General features: G+C 33.1%; 1 non-coding gene across 1 annotated transcript; it reads right to left on the bottom strand.

The window, feature by feature from the left end:
* Nucleotides 1-12842: 12842 nt before the first annotated feature.
* LOC145161987 (small nucleolar RNA R71) lies at nucleotides 12843-12947 on the bottom strand. Its single transcript, XR_013738840.1, has one exon. It is a non-coding gene; the product is annotated as a small nucleolar RNA R71 (small nucleolar RNA).
* Between the last annotated feature and the right edge of the window lie 5888 nt (nucleotides 12948-18835).

The raw sequence follows: 18835 nt of genomic DNA, 5'->3' as shown, positions 1-18835 counted from the left end.
TTTCACCCCTTCGAACATAAAAGTCATTGAAGTAATTACTTCGACTAGCCATCATGTTCACATCCATATTCTATGTGCTCCTTGAGTTTGATCTCTTTACCTCCTATGCATATTCCCAAATCCTACGATAGTGATCTTTAACCCACCTTGGTACTAATTTGAAGCATATTTATTTCCTCTCAGACACTAATCCACACTCACTTTGCAATTACATTTCCTCTTGATGTCTTCCTTCATTGTCCTTAGAATTGTATAAGATCGGCGAATATTTGCTCTAAATAACATTATGCAATCCAATAGTGCTTGACAAGGGACACTGAAACATAGTTTCTTGAACATACACGCTTCTACCTTCTCATTTATTAATATTATTCCGAATAAAGTTTCATGATTTATGTATGAGGCCCAAAGCATAAATGTGCACTTCCTCACTTTCTTATATCCCACACCTTTCTCTTTGGTTTCTTCTTCTAGACACGTTAACAACTTTCTCATGTGGTCATTTATCTCAAACCTCATTTGGTAACCAATCCGAACACGACAATTGCTTAAACGCACATTTTCAATTGTACAATATTCAGATTTCGTTCCTAAAATAGCTTTCATCGATTTCCAATTGATGGTGGGATCAAGGTTGAACATACATCACCATTTTTTGTTTATATATTTCTAATAATATCATTGTCATCTTCTTGATTAGCAATCAAAAGTTCCTTGAAATTAACACTAATCTTCATTTCCTTGCTAATCACATACAAGAAACGGCCATCAAATATTTCAATCAAGGAAGCCCTATATATATATATATATATATATATATATATATATATATATATATATATATATATATATATATATATGGCTAGGTTATAATGTGGATGGACAACTATTGTGCGGACGTGTGGAAAGTGCAATTCTATGATAATTACTAAGAGAATAGGTTATTTAGTAATGTAAATACGTTCAACCTCACACAACTATCATCATTTTAATGCATTCTCACTAATTCTTATTATTTTTGTTCTCATACATCGTTTTTCACTCATTTTCAATCTTAAAGAATACGATTCAATAAACATTATGATGACAACATTATGACAACAACATCATGACAGAATGAGAATAATAATAAAAAGTCTATAATAACCTTATAGACGATTTAATTAGTGAGAATGTGTGATAATGACAGTAGTTATATGTATATATATATATATATATATATATATATATATATATATATATATATATATATATATATATATATATATATATATATATATATATATATATATGACTTTCTAAATATTATCTTTAAAAAGTTGTTTCCCTCATTTCAAAAATCTTGCTTCAACTTCAATATTCATAGCAGAAAAGCCCGGTTTCACAAACTTCATTCTGTTATGTTAAATATACATAAAATTCAACCAACCATCATTGAGGCAAGAGTGCTATCAGTTATTTATTAAAAAAAAATTATATATAAATTCATTTATTATAACATTGACTAATATGATAAATATGAGTGTTAAATATATATTCTACCATTATAGCAGCCCATTACACTCACAATTTACATATACTTTTTGTATGAATATCCACATGTTTATCCTTAATTTGAAAAATATGACAGTTACTATTGTAACTTGATTGTTTATTTCAATACAGTTACATTAACACACATAATTTAGATGAATATCCAATCCACACTTTTCATCAACTTGAAAAATATGACCGTTATTAAATATTATCGTTGACTATTTGATTTTCAGTATCTCTACATTTAAAGGAGCATACACAAATGAAACAACGACAAACATATACACCCATGTTTTAAAAGTCGGAGGAAAATAGCGACAAAAACAAATATATTTTCAGTCTTGCTCCAACATGACTATATTAATTTCAAATGAAGTTGTTTTTTCTATCACATTAAGTGTTCATAACATTTCAAGCGTAAGTTTCAATTTTATTTCATGAAACTTATGAGTCCTTAAAAATTAAGTTTTATCATACATCTAAGAGACCAAGAGTAACAAGAGATATCACTACTAGAAAATAGGCCTTTAATAACATGTGAATCGTGACACACAAAAAATTTATGACATGAAAAAATGTATGTTTAGATCAAACAACTATATGATTTTGTTAATGAAAATGAAATCCTTAGATTTAACAACTATATGATTATGTTGATGAATATGAAATCATTAGATTTAACAGCTATATGGTTTCGAAATGTTATGTGGTTGATCCTTCGGCTTTCAAGCATCAAATTTCACTTTTAAGTTTGTATAATCGATCTTTTCTAGTATGTTTATATCTAACAACCATATGATATTTTTGCTATTTTTGCTGAAAATGATAACATTGTATAAAATTTTAAGTTTTTTTTGTAAGATATAATGGGTACTAGTTAGAGGAAAACATGTTCACCCTGATCAATGGTTTCAGCCTTAGATACGAAGTACTTCCTATGGGTGTATCGATTACATCACCGAGTAGTGATTTCGATTCTTAATCAGATCTGATGGATTTCCGGTTTGGGTTTAACCAATCAGCACAAACCCCTAATTTAAACCCTAATGTTGATGATAAATCATTGGATCATTATAGGGATAAGCAACTAGAAAAATTTATGTTGAAAAAACTGGAACTTTGGTATAGTGGGACTATTTCTAAGCTTGATTCATTAGGTTATCATGAGAATTTTCTTTTAGAAGTTGTATTGAGAAATGGTCATTTCCAAGGGAACGTCGATCCATTAACTAACATTTTGGATAACACACATCTATATCTGAGTACTAGGGATAGTGGGTGCAAGGATAAACTAGTTAATACCAAGAAGCTGTTTGCTAACCTGATGCAATTGATGGAAGCTCCGATCACACATTTCTTTAGTATGTTTGTTGAGACAAAATGATACATTTACGAACAAAATAGATGACATGTGGTGGTTAATATCTTTACATTTATGCGCACATGTACAATTTATTTGAACATCAATGTTTTCCTTCAATTTGAAAATATGACTGTTATAAAATGTTATTTTTGTTTGTCATTATCTTTACATTTACCCACACAATTTAGATGAATATCTACTCAGTTTCCGTCAATTTGAAAAATATGGCTGTTAAAAAATGTTACCGATGTAACATGACTATTTGATTTTCAATACTCATATTTTTAGCCGTTATAGCATTGCTACTTGAAGGAGCATGCACAAATGAAACAAAGACAAACATATCCAACCACGTGTCAAAAATCGTAGAAAAAACATAGCAACAAGAACAAATGTATTTTCATACTCTTGGTCGGAAATATCAATTTTAGATGAACTTCTTTGCACTATCACGTTAAGTGTTCACAATATTTCAGTTATTAGTTTCCTTTTATGTTATGCAACTTATGTGTCTTTAGAAAACTAATCTTTATCGTATATCCAAGAGTAATATAACTCAAAAATGTTAGCTTCTTATAAAACATAATCATATTGATGGTAGTAGGTAAACTTTAATCTAATGCATATGCTTACACATCGATTGAATGTGCTTATTTATATTATTCCGAATAAATTTTCATGATTTATGTATAAGGCCCAAAGCATAAATGTGCACTTCCTCACTTTCTTATATCCCACACCTTCCACTTTGGTTTCTTCTGTTAGACACCTTAACAACTTTCTCATGTGGTCATTTATCTCAAACCTCATGTGGTAACCAATCCAACACCTCAATTGCTTAAGCATAAATTTTCAATTGTACAATATTCAGATTTCATTCCTAAAATAGCTTTCATCGATTTCAATTGATGGTGGGATCAATGTTGAACATAAATTACCATTTCTTGTATATTTCTAATAATGTCATTGTCATCTTCTTGATTAGCAATCAAAGGTTCAGTTAAATTTACACTAATCTTCTTTCCCTTGCTAATCAGATACAAGAAACGGCCATCAAATGTTTCATTCAAGGAAGCCATATATATATATATATATATATATATATATATATATATATATATATATATATATATATATATATCTTCCTATTCTAATAAATGAATAAGTTTATTCTCCTATTGACAAGTGTCATAATATTAGAAATCTTCATTAATATTATATGCCACATGTCAACCTATTAATTCTCCATTTTAAATTTTAAATTTTAAATTTTCCACTCTAATAATATTAAATTAAGTGTTCATAACATTTCAAGTGTAAGTTTCTCAAATGAAGTTGTTTTTTCTATCACGTTAAGTGTTCATAACATTTCAAGTGTAAGTTTCTTTTTATTTCATGAAACTTATGAGTCTTTACAAACTAAGTTTTATCATGCATACATCTAAAACACCAAGAGTAACAAGAGATATCACTACTAGAAAATAGGCCTTTAATGACACGTGAATCATGACACATAGAAATTTTATGACATGAAAAAGTGTATGTTTAGATCAAACAACTATATGATTTTGTTAATCAAAATGAAATCTTTAAATTTAACAACTATACGATTTTGTTGATCAAAATGAAATCATTAGATTTAACAACTATATGGTTTCGAAACATTACGTGGTTGGTCCTTTGGCTTTCAAACGTCGAATTTCACTTTTAAGTTTGCATAATCGATCTTTTCTAGTATGTTAAGATCTAGAAACTATATACTTTTGATGAAAATGATAACGTTATATAAATTTCGAAGTTTTTTTCTGTAGGATATAATGGGTACCGGTACTAGATGAAAACATGTTCACCCCGATCAGTGGTTTTAGCCTGGTACCTGCCTGATGGATGTCGGTTACATCACCAGGTAGTGATTTAGATCCTTCATCAAATCTGATGGGTTTCCAGTTTGGGTTTAACCCATCGGCACAAAACCCTAATTTAAACTCTAATGTTGATGATAAATCGTTGGAACATTATACGGACAAGCAACTAGAAGACTTTATGTTGAAAAAACTGGAACTTTTGTATAATGAGATTATTTCTAAGCTTGATTCATTAGGTTATCATGAGAATTTTCTTTTAGAAGTTGTATTGAGAAATGGTCATTTCCAAGGGAACATGGATCCATTAACTAACATTTTGGATAACACCCAACGTACTAGGGATAGTGGGTGCAAGGATAAACTAGTGAATACCAAGAAGGTGTTTGCTAACCTGAAGCAGTTGATAGAAGCTTCAGTCATTTCTTTTGTATGTTTGTTGAGACAAAATGATACATTTATGAACAAAAGGGATGCCATGTGGTGGTTAATATCTTTAAATTTGTGCTCACAATTTATTTGAATATCAGTATTGTCTTCATTTTGAAAATATGTCTGTTATAAAATGTTATTTTTGTTACTTGATTGTTTGATTGTCATTATCTTTACATGTACACACAATTTAGATGAATATCTACTCAGTTTCACTAAATTTGAAAAATATGGCTGTTAAAAAATGTTACCATTGTAACATTACGATTTGATTTTCAATACTCACATTTTTAGCCGTTATAGCATTGCTACTTAAAGGAGCATGCACAAATGAAACAAAGACAAACATGTTGACCCATATCTCAAAAATCGGAAATATCAATTTCAGATGAAGTTCTTTGCACCATCACGCTAAGTGTTCATAATGTTTCAATTGTAAGTTTCCTTTTATGTTATGCAACTTATGTGTCATTAAAAAACTAATCTTTATCGTATATCCAAGATTAAAATAACTCAAAAATGTTGGCTTCTTATAAAGAATTATCATTTTGATTGTAGTAGGTAAACTTCAATCTAATGCATATGCTTAAACATCGACTGATGAATAACTATAAACCCTTTTTTAAGAATTCTGTAAGTTCCAGTGGTGTTCATGGATCTAGACATGTTGAATTTCCCTATCTTCAAGCTGAATGCATATTGTTGAATATAGATTGATAAAAAAAATCCGATCTCTGTTTTAATTTCTTTCAGGATTAATTATAATAAATTACAAGTATCTAATATCTATATTTAATTTAAAATAAATTTTATCTAATTTAATTAATATGATCATGTGCTTTGATTTTTCTTTTCTGATTTGGGCATATGTATTGGATCATGAAATTATTATAACAGAATGCAATATGTTTGGATAGTAGAACTCTGTTTCTACCAATTGTGATCTTTCGGAGCCAGCCTCCAAGATTCTTTAGCAATAAACACTCTTCAAAACTTGTCTGTATGAGCTCAGACCTTAGAAGAACCTGTTGCATTCCCAAAAAAACAAATGAATAAGGTAGAAAAGAATACCTTGCAATTCTCACAAGTTTCTCGAACCATTTCTTCCATCAGCTGTTTTGAATTAGATTTCTCAAGGAAGTTTATATACATGTGAAAACTCGGTTCTTTGCTCGCTCTATCAGCATGATCAGTGAGTCATTCAACAAAAAAAATTGTTCCTTACATAGTTATAATTAGGAAACCTACTGGCTGGGGTAACTGCTCGAGGTAGAGGACGAAATTCAGTAGATGAAGTCTTCATTGCCGAAGACCTAACTACACTTTGAGGTATCAGATAGTTGATTTGAAGATAAAATTCATTTTTCATTGAGTTTTTTAGAAGCCAATGAGATCAAAACAGGGAAATAGGTTCAATAAGATAAAATTACTCAATATTCAATAAGATATCATTAATTGTATTAATGAAAACAGGGAAACAGGTTCAATAGGATCATATTGTCATGAATGGTAATGTAAATGATGAATTTTCCTTGGGATGATGGGTGCTATATTGTTCCTTATCCAATTATGAGTACATTAAATGAAACTGGTAATACAGGAAAACAGGTTCAATACAACCAGTAAGGACAAAAAGAACCTTCAACTGCTGCTAAAATCTCCACCGTTATGAATCTTCCCAAAAAAGTCAAACAAATCAACTGCTGCAAAGTGTTAATCTAATTTTGTATTTATTCTGTCTTGAGGGTGTTATGAAGAGATTAATTAGAGAAACAAAAACAAGTTTCAACTTTCAAATGTTGTAGCTATTGCATTATCTTTCTATTTACTGTAATCTATGGTTTTTACACGTACAACTAAGGAATGTGTTTTTCAATCTGGCCTTAAATCAAGTTTATAATTGAAATTATAGACTGAGTTTGTGCTGCACTTTTGCAAGTTAAAATTGGATTTATGTGAAATTCCATGCCCGTAAACATATAGGTCGATCTAAATGGATAACATATTCCTTCTTGGTGTCTAAAGAAACTAGAACCACACAATAGTACAATAGTTATAAAGTAATAGCTTAAGTAGTCTAATTGAGTCTTATACTTAACAACGGTTAGGCTAAGTCCAGTGTAGTCTTGATTAACAAACATTGAGCATTAAAAAACTTCAAGAAATCATAACTTGTGTTCCTTCATACTTAGTTGAAGCGTAACACTTGTAACGTCCCGAAAATCATGACATAAAATTTTTTGCTTTTAGATTAATAAATCGTTAATACATTTCTTTCCCATAAAACCAATGTAACCAAGAGTTAGCAAAAACATCATCAAATTAGAGTAATTCACAAAATGCGGAAACATGTGGTGGGTGTCCTGCAATCGTCCCGAGCTCTTTCATTTGAAAACTGGAGTACCTGAAACATAAACCGAAAACCATAAGCACAAAGCTGAGTAAGTTCCCCAAAATACCATATAATATACAACCACAGAATATTATGCGACATACACTAGTTACCATGGTCTCCCCCCCACCCCTCCATGGTCTTTTCCTGGAATGCTATGGGGTCCCCCATGGTCTGATATCCAAGTGTCATGGGCTTCCCCCACGGTCTTTACCTGGAATGCCATGGACTCCCCCCCCCCCCCCCCTCATGGTATGATATCCAAATGTCATGGGCTCCCCCATGGTCTTCCATGCAAGCATCACAGAGACAACTAGCATTCCACATAACAAGTAATGGGTCGCCATTGGTGCCTTCGACTCATTGATATAGTGAGAAGACTCACCTCAAACAGTTGAAACTTACAGATACTCTCTAACTGTTGATCCGCTAAAATCCCTGAGCCAGCAAAACAAATAACACCCAATTAACCATTGGGTTCGAAACCTAATCCAATAATCCATATATGGGGTAAAAATACCATGTTACCCCTCACCTAGTTTGGTACAAGACTAGGGCCCAAACTCTCAATCATAAAGTCTACAAACCAAAAATCATCCAAGGCCCACTTATGGCCCAATTTTCCAAATTGGGCCCACACCTTACTTGGGCTTACCCTAAAGCCCATTAACTTAACCCTAATCCAAAACACATATTCTCAGATGGCCCAACAAGGCCCCTAAGCAACCAAGCCTAAAAGGTAGCCCAAACCAAAGCCCAAATATGCATGGCCCAAACAGACCATGTACGTGGGGTGTACAGGCACGTACGCGCAACGTACTCTCTTGGAGGCTTGTACGCTAAGCGTACCTGCTTGTACGTCCATCGTACTCACCCTATTCAGCCCAAACTTGATTTTTTGACTTAATCGAATAAGACAAAGCTCCAAAATACAGATATGACTTCCTTAAGCTGGAATACCATGTAAAGTTGCTAACTTTACATTCATACATGGATAAAAGAAGCTCTTAAGCTTAAAAGGGACTTAATGGTTGACTTAATGCATGCATGATAACATAATACACATAAAGCTTGCACCTTTACGCTCAAGGATACCAAAAAAAAACTCAGATCTGAAGGGACAAATCCAAAAGCAATCTAACTCATCCATAAACCCAAGAATAAGACCAAAATCATAATGAACTAGCCAAGAAGAGATCTAGACATATGTAAACCAAGATGCAAACTTGATACCTCAAAAAGCTTCCCCACAAGATGATGATTCTGGATCTTGGACCTCTCCACCAAGCCAAATAACTTCAAGCTTCTCTCCTTTCTTTCCCAAGGGCAAAATGTATACCAAAACCCTCCAATAGCTCAAGAACACCACCAAGAGGGCACAAGGTCGATTTAGGGTTTTTAGAGTATGGAGGCTAGCTTAGAAATGAACAAATGACGCTCACTTAAAGTTTAAATAGGGTGTAACACGAAATATTAGGGTTTCTGAATCACCCTCATACACTCAGCGTACTCCTTGTACGCGCATCGTATGAGGTCTCGCGCCTTGATCCCAACCTTGCAGTACGTTAAGTGTACACAACAGTACGCATGGCGTAACCCTTCGCATCAGTACACCCTGCATACTCCCTTAGTACGCCCCGCGTACTAGGTTTCCTACTCAAATCCTAAAATACTCCGAAGGCCATAACTCCATTGATACAACTCCGATTCCGACCACCCTTATATCCATGAAAAGGTAACGAGGAGTCCTACACTTCTGTCAACTCATACTAGCCTTAAGACCTTCCAAACAAAAATCTAATTTCCACAAAAACCCGAACTAACACTTTACCGAAATACCCTTAGGTTCGAAAACACGAACCGAACACCTGGATTATTTCAATTACATCACTCGCACACTAATGGGCCTAGATCTCACCTTTCAAAGGCCCTAAGCCTTATGATAACAGATCTTCGGGCCACAGCCTCGGATTAGGAATCGATTCAGAACAAGGCATTACAAACACCCCATTTTCGCATTAAAGTATAATCGACTAGTCACGGAAATAGACGTTTTCGCTAAAGGACTATTTAGGATAAATAGTCTTGACAAAAGTCATAGTAATCGCAAAACTGAGAACATGTATATAGAGAACGTCCAAATCTGACTAAAGTCATAGGAATCTCTGTAAGTAAAGTTACGCTTACTAGACTTTTAGGTTAGCTTATATTCGTAATTATAGTCGTTATTAGGAACCTATAAATGCTAGATCCGTCAATAATTCCAGTTATGATGCTGATTGATCTATTTATAGGAGAGGTGTCTAGAATGGTCATGTTGGCTTGGTTGTTGGATTTCAGAAAGGCAATACCACCGAAATGATCATGCCTCAGTATTCATTGAGATTAGTGAAGGATATAGTTTTCATTACCAGATCGTCATAGTAATTAAAAGGTTAAGGTATTATAAGTTAATACTTGTTCGATGCGCTATCCTCTAGTAGAATTGCCTAGATAGTTGTTAGTCTTCCAATTCATTTTCCTGTTGAGTTTTCTCACTATATTATGTGTTCTAGTATATATCCTTTGTATGTTAGGATATAGTTGCCATGTAGTATGCCATTAGCCTAGTTTAGCTAGTTACTTGTAGTATTGGATTATTGCATGTAGTATACACTTAAGCAATTAGGCTAGATAGTCGCCTATAACATAGGAATAATTATAACGCTCGATAATTTTAAGGTATTTATTTATTTATTGAATAATTGGCTAATTGTTTATTTGCTATTGAGCATGAAGACTTGGACTTGAATCTTGGGCTTGGAGGAGGGGTGCCGTACGCGAGGCGTACCACCCATGTACGTTGGGTGTATGATATTTCCATATTTATACACATTTTTAGGCAATATTTGAATACATTTTTATACATATTTTGGCTATCTGCATAGATAAGTGATACTTAAAAGATTAAATTACATTTTGCAGCCAAAAGAAGTCATGTTGAAGAATAAGGACATAAAGCAACAAGATCGGAACTTTGGAGGTTAAAAGCTTAAAAGATAAAGAATTCAAATATAAAGACGTCCTCACAACGTGAGGAGTAAAGGCTCACGACGTGGGCATGGAGATTCTAGAATATAAACATCCGGAAGCAAGAATTTGTGTTGGATACGGATTGATATTGATCTCACGACGTGAGGGGTCTTTTCTCACGACGTGAGTAGGGATATTTCGGATATATATATATATATATATATATATATATATATATATATATATATATATATATATATATATATATATATTCTTGATCCTCACGATTTTGAGAGGTTGGCGGGAGAGAATTAAGAGTCCAGAAGTTGTTTTTCATAGGAATAGAAGCCATAAACTTGGTAAAAACACTAAGGAAGAAGAAGAAGATCATACTAAGATTTTTAGTTTGGTACTTTACTATGCTTTCAATTATGAAGTTTGTGTGTGTGATTGTTACTATGAGTAGCTAAATCTAGCTGCTTCTGTTAGCTAGATGAAGCTGGAACTCATGAACTAGTTATTTGGTTATGGATTCTTTTAGTTGGTTAATTGCTTGTGTTTGATTGTTTATGACCAGCATTTTAGAATTTAATGCTTAGATTGCTTAAACTCATGTTCTGTGTAGTTTAGTGAATATTGAATTGCATGAACTTGATACTTGGTAATTTAGTGACCATTGAATTACTAGAGCTAGGATTCAACCAATCTTAGTTAAGTAATTAAAGTATTAGTTTTGACTGTGCTAGAGAACATATATTGTGACTATAATATTGTGTTTGCTTAATCAATCTTACATAGCTCCAACCTTATTCAATAGCTGATTATGTGTTAAATTATTTGTGACCATGAATAGATCTACATGAATTAATTCAACATTAGTAAATTTGGATTTGCATTGCTAATAAAATATTATTTGGTAACCAACGAGAATTATCCATAATTAATAGCTTAATATTGAGGGAAAGTGAATTCGAACTAACAGAAGTATTTTTGATATTTGATTGAATAAGTTGTTAAGAGATTAAGTTTGTCTAAACTTGCAAAATTAGATAAAAACCAATTATTTTTGCTAGAATTTTAAGTTAATTTACTAGTAAGTAGATTAATTAATTAAAATCGTTCCCTAAGTTCGATACCCGACTTTTGTGTTATACTATTTGTGAAAGGGTACACTGCCATGGGTCGAATAGCTAGTAGAATATGAGGTAAAATTAGGTGTAGCTATTTGCACGCATCAAGTTTTTTGCACCGTTGTCAGGGAACGGTTTATTTGATAGTTAATTTATTTGCTTTAGGTTAATCGATCCTTTTTGTGGGGTAAAACCTGCAAAAAGTTAAGTTTCTGCATTAGTTTTTAGTTCAGTACTGAACTCACGACGTGAGACTTAAGCTCACGACGTGAGCTTAGTAATTTTCGTTTTTCTTCGTTTTCTTTTTTTTTTCTATTTAGATTTTTTGTGACAACACGAGGTGGTGCTCTTTACCACGTCGTGGTGGTCAATCAGTAGGCATTTTTTTTAGTTTTTTGTTCAATTTTACGTTTTTATTTTTTGTTTTATTGTAGTGGTTGATGACTCGAGGATCCAAAACACCTTTGGTACCACCGCTTGAAGATCCAGAATCAGCCCTTCACAAAAAGACGAATAAGGACGTAGGAGAAGACCAAACGCCAAATAAGTCTCCCATCAAAGACCTTAAATCAGTTTTTGGAAAGAAGAAAGGGAAGAACGTGGGAAAAGCAAGTAATTCTTCAAAAGACATAAACACAATTGAGAGCTTAGAGAAGAATCCTAATCCACAAGATCCCGAGTACGAGTCCGATCCCGATTTCAACTTAGAGAAGAGTGAACCCAAAGACGAGAAGGCGAACATCGCTGATATTTCTATGGGAGCTTACAAGAAGCGAATTAGAGATGACGTTGGTCCTGGTTTGGTGCAACCTACAATTCCCGCCACTGCCACTTTCGAGTTGAAAGGACACATTCTTACTGCACTTAAGGATGTCCCATTTTCCGAAAAAGATCATGAGGATGCTTATAAGAATCTTGATGAAGTCAATGACATAGCAGACTATTTCAATGTCCCGAATGTTCCTAGAGAGACAGTCTTGTTAAGGATGCTTCCCGTCACTTTTAAGGGAGCTGCAAAAGATTGGTTGAAGGCACTTCCACTTGGTGCAATTACTACTTGGGCACAGATGCGTGAGCAATTTTTGGAACAATTTTTCCCACCTTTAAAAATAGCTAAACTCAAAAAGGCGATAGCTAATTTTGAGCAACACCCGGGGGAGTCGCTATGAAGCTTGGGAACGTTATAAAGGATTACTAAGAAACTGCCCTCAGAATGACTTTAACATACAACAATAAGTGTCTATATTCTATGACGGAGTGAATGTCATGATGAGGAAACTCCTTGATTCTCAAGGACCACTTACTAAGAAAAATCTGGCTGAAATTAAGGAGTTAATTGAAGAGTTCTCAAAGCATTCTCGCGAGTAACACAATACAAGACATGATGGAGCTAAAGGAATTGGGGGAGGAAATTTTGAAGACATGGCTGCTGTACTAGCAATGCTGAACACTATGGACTGGAGGATGACCAAAATGGACCAGTCAATTCATGCTATTAGAGTTGGATCTGAAAGGTGCAATGGTCCACACTTGACCAAAGATTGCCACTTGGATGATAATGGGAATAAAAAGGCTCAAGTATTCTACTCGAGTGGGGATAAGTATGATGAAGATTAGAGGAAACCAAAGAAAGAATGGTTACCATACGATGAGTATAAAAAGAAAAAAAAAGAAAAGTATAGGCAGACTGGTCGGAGATTCTACCAAAAAGAGCAACCACAACCAGAGAAAAAGGCTGACCTTGAGACCATGTTAGCCAGATTTATGGAGGCTTCTGAGAAAATACATGATGAGACAGATGTAGCAATAAAATATCAAAGGATCAACAAGCCATGATGAAAGATCAACAGGCTATGATGATTGACCAGCAAGCTTTATTAAGAAATCATGAAGCATCGATCCAAAACCTCGAAGCCCAACTTGGTCAACTAACGACGATGGTAAATGAAAGATTATCTCCACAAATTTCCAAGAAAAAGCTTCAATCGCATGTTATGGTGGTCAATATTGAAGAGGATACTATCTCTGAGTTTCTTGAAGCTCTTAAAGTCAATCCACATCAAACCAGACCAAAGATGAAGAAGGAAAAACTTGAGAAAAAAATTTCTGAAACATCGAGCTCACGACGTGAGCCTTCAAAGCTCACGACGTGGGGAAGGTCTGAACAGAAAATTTTTGGTGATGTTCAAGCTTATCGTCCTCCTTTTCTGTTTCCATCCCGAGCTAATGTCCATCCACTAGAGCAGGAACACTTGAAATTTATGAAGCAAGTGCAGGGTATTCCAATCAATACTCCTTTCATTGAATCGTTATCCAAAGTTACTGAATATGCCAAGTTTTTACAAGACTTAATTGATACTCGTCAGCAGTTAGAGAAAATTCCAGGGTGATTCTTAGTGAGCAGAGTTCTAAGGTTATATTGGGAGAGTTACCAAAGAAGATGGGAGATCCTTGACGCCTCACTCTTCCATGTGAGTTTGGAAACAATTTGAAGACTTATGCTTTAGCTGATTCTGGAGCTAGCATAAATTTAATGCCTTTTTCATTCTATCAAAAGCTAAATCCTCCGGATTTGAAGGCTACAAGAATGACAATTCACATGGCTAACTGTTCGGTGACGTATCCTAGAGGCATTATGGAAGATATTTTGGTAAAAATTGGGAAATTTGTTTTTGCAATTGACTTTATCGTAATGGACATGAAAGAAGACAATAATGTCCCAATTATTCTTGGTCGCCTGTTATTAAATACTGCTTAGGCCTTGGCTGACATTCGCGAGTCAAAACTTACTTTGATAGTTGGAGATGATGAAGCTACTTTTGGAGTAGAATATGGTTTTCAAGGTAATGATGTTCAAGGTGAAGTCTTCAACGTAGATGAAGAGAATGAACTTGAAGAACTGGAAAAGCTTATGGAAGAAGAGATTCAAAAAGTAAAATGCACTAAGCCAAGAGCTTCCATTCCAACTGTTTTTGAAGTAATTGCTTATAAAACTCCAACTTCTTGGGTGAGTGAGGAAAGTGAAGACTTGGTATCAAGTGATGAGGACGAGGTTACTTCCAATGAAAAAAGACTAAATGTGGACAAGAAATATATACCTTTTGAGCTCAAGATTGAAGAAAAAGCAAAACCTCAACTTGTGGAAAATAAGGGAGTTAAAAGGAAGCTTGAAGAGAATGATACAAGGATTAAAAAAGAAAATTCTAAAAAGGCCTATATTAGACGAGTTCAAGCATATAAAAGAAGGTGGAAAGAGCAGAAGATACAGCTGGTGATGGACACTCCAAGAAATTCAACATGAGGTGGCACGGAGTCCGACTCATGACTCCAACAAAAAGAAGCGCTTCTCGGTAGGCAACCCGAGTCTGGTTTGCGATTTCTTTTTGTTCTTGCATTTAGTTTAATTTTTGCATTTTAGGATAATTAAGCATCTAATCATCTTAATTATTTTAGAAAATGGTGAAAATTAAGTGTGGGGTCCTTAAAAATTGAGAGGTCAAATAAATTAAAGTTTTTATAGTAAAATGGACATGTTATATGAAAAACCTCGACACCACCTCGTGGCCCAAAAGCCCACCTCATGGTACTTTGAAATGGCCCGTAATTTTCAACCCAGAACGAACTCACGACGTGAGGCGTACAGCTCACGACGTGAGCCTTAGAAATACGGGACCACTTATTTAAGTAATCAGAAACATATTTGACTATCCTTATTCTATACTAACGAAGTGAAATCGATTTCTCTGGTCCCCCAAACTCGATTTCGGCCTTGTCTTCCATCATCCACTTTCTTGCTTACGTAATCCCCATTTTAAGGTAAACAATTCCTACTCTTAGTACTTTAGTTTGGCCGATTTATTTGATTTAGGGATTAGGGTTTGTGATGTGTTTGAATGTCGAAATTTTTGCCCTAATAATATGATTTCTTTACTGCATGTTGCTTATGTATGTTTAGAATCGACTTGTTAGTAAACCCCAACAATGATTAGAGTCCGATTTCACTTCTTTATATGGCCGATTAAACTGTTAATTACGAACTCACGACGTGAGCTTCAGGCTCACGATGTGAGTCCTGGGTTTTTTGCCTTCCTGTTTTAATCTGACTAATATACATGAGTATCTTGTTGGTTGTTTCTTGTTTAGCTGTTTTTGCAGAAAATGGCTTCAAGAAGGTCCAATGAGCAGTTTCAAGGGCATGTATCTACCCGCCACCCATTGTATCAAATTCCCGTTGACATGCCTTGAAATGTGGTTACCAATTTCACCAACAAGTTGGGATGGCTTCATAACATGGAATTTTCCATATCCTCAAGGATTGTGAGTATTTAGGATTTGGAGGTTGTTAGTTTTAGACACAAATATGCGCATTGAGGTCTTGGTATAATGGCTGAGTTCAAAATGGATTTTTCTATGTGATGCTAGTGATGAAAGTTTGAATTAGAAAAAAAAATTAATTTTTACTTGAGGGCAAGCAAAAGATAAGTGTGGGGTATTTCATATTGCCATATTTATACACATTTTTAGGCAATATTTGAATACATTTTTATACATATTTTGGCTATCTGCATAGATAAGTGATACTTAAAAGATTAAATTACATTTTGCAGCCAAAAGAAGTCATCTTGAAGAATAAGGACTAAAAGCAACAAGATCGGAACTTTGGAGGTTAAAAGTATAAAAGATAAATAATTCAGCTAAAAAGACGTCCTCACGACGTGAGGAGTAAAGGCTCGCGGCGTAAGCATGGACATTCTAGAAGATAAACATCCGGAAGCAAGAATTCGTGTTGGATACGGATGTTATCGATCTCACGACGTGAGAGGTCTTTTCTCACGACGTGAGTAGGGATATTTCGGAAGTATATATATATATATATATATATATATATATATATATATATATATATATATATATATATTCTTATTCCTCGCGATTTTGAGAGGTTGGCGGGAGAGAATTAAGAGTCCAAAAGTCGTTTTTCAGAGGAATAGAAGCCATAAACTTGGTAAAAACACTAAGGAAGAAGTAGAATATCATACTTAGATTTTTAGTTTGGTACTTTACTATGCTTTCAATTATGAAGTTTGTGTGTGTGATTGTTACTATGAGTAGCTAAATCTAGCTGATTATGTTAGCTAGATGAAGCTGGAACTCATGAAACAGTTATTTGGTTATCGATTCTTTTAGTTGGTTAATTGCTTGTGTTTGATTGTTTATACCCAACATGTTAGAATTTAATGCTTAGATTGCTTAAACTCATGTTCTGTGTAGTTTAGTGAATATTGAATTGCATGAACTTGATACTTGGTAATTTAGTGACCATTGAATTACTAGAGCTAGGATTCAACCAATCTTAGTTAAGTAATTAAAGTATTAGTTTTGGCTGTGCTAGAGAACATATATTGTGACTATAATATTGTGTTTGCTTAATCAATCTTACATAGCTCCAACCTTATTCAATAATTGATTATGTGTTAAATTATGTGTGACCTTGCATAGATCTACATGAATTAATTGAACATTAGTAAAATTGGATTTGAATTGCTAATAAAATATTAATTGGTAACCAACGAGAATTATTTATAATTAATAGTTGAATATTGAGGGAAAGTTGATTCGAACTAACAGAAGTATTTTTGATATTTTATTGAATAAGTTGTTAAGAGATTAAGTTTGTTTAAACTTGCAAAATTAGATAAAAACCAATTACTTTTGCTAGAATTTTAGGTTAATTTAATAGTAAGTAAATTAATAAATTAAAACCGTTCCCTAAGTTCGATACACGACTTTTGTGCTATACTATTTGCGAAAGGGTACGCTGCCCTGAGTCGAATAGCTAGTAGAATAGGAGGTAAAATTAGGTGTAGCTATTTGCACGCATCAGTATGGGTCATAAACGAGTAAACGAATCGAAAAAAATAATCAAAACCTGTAAAATTATTAAGGGTTTGAAACGAATCAGGGTCAAAACTCGCTCCATTGACAGGTCTACCTATTATGGACACACCATACTATCTTATTTTTTAGAATAATCATATTACACTCTACCCTAATATCGTTTGCATCAAGTAATCATTCATATTAATAAAAAAAATATGATTACATTGTTTCCCGAAAAAAGTAATTTTCTATCTCTTATCTTTTTTCTTACTCTCTCTCACACACACACACACACACACACACACACACACACACACACATATATATATATATATATATATATATATATATATATATAATAAGTTGATTTATCTAAAACTCCGAAAACAAAAGTAGCAAATTGGATTTAAATTCATTTGGAGTAGCAACCAAACAAAAAAAATGCATGTTTTTTCCATGTAAAAGCGAGAATAAATAATAATACCTAAATATTACAATAGTCAAAGACTATTAATAGGAATTGATTATATGTACATGACATTTTATTAATTAGTAATATATATATATATATATATATATATATATATATATTACATATAATTTATTGATAGGTATATTTTGTCATTTCATTAATTAATACTATATATTACATATATTTTATTGATATGCCTATATTGTCGTAAACCAATCACTTGTTAAAATTTTTAATATTACATAACAAAAATCTAATATATTTTATTTTTTCTTATTAAATTTCAACTTTATGTTTTTTCTTGAAAAAAAAACCTTGTTTTTATTTTACTTTTTTTGATTTGACATTTTTAGTCTTTTTTTTTTTTTGAAAAAAACTTGTCAAATGTGAGGTTTTTTTTAAAAAAAAAAAATTTAAGTTGTTTTCGTAAGAAAAAACGGTTAGCAGATTTTAAAAAAAAATGAAAAATACAATATGTTTTATGAAAAACGAAAAAAAAATATAACATATAAGATCTTTTATTATAAAAGTTAATAATATACATGTCAACTTATTTCATTGTAAAAAGTGAACAAACCAATTATTTGGTTTAAATCAGATCATTTCAAATCTAATTTTAATGTAAAACTTTAAACCAAAATGATTTATAGTGACCCTCGTTATAATGGAGGGGACTTTATGACATTTGCCTAAAAGTAAGGGGCAAATGGTGGTGAATAAATAGAAAAAGCAAAAACACATCGAAAAGGAAAAGAA

Source organism: Lactuca virosa, chromosome 2 (genome assembly GCF_052849685.1).
Source record: "Lactuca virosa cultivar CGN04683 chromosome 2, Lactuca_virosa_CGN04683_v6, whole genome shotgun sequence".
In the NCBI taxonomy this organism is placed as follows: domain Eukaryota; kingdom Viridiplantae; phylum Streptophyta; class Magnoliopsida; order Asterales; family Asteraceae; genus Lactuca; species Lactuca virosa.
This window is presented reverse-complemented; position numbering and strand designations above follow the sequence as displayed.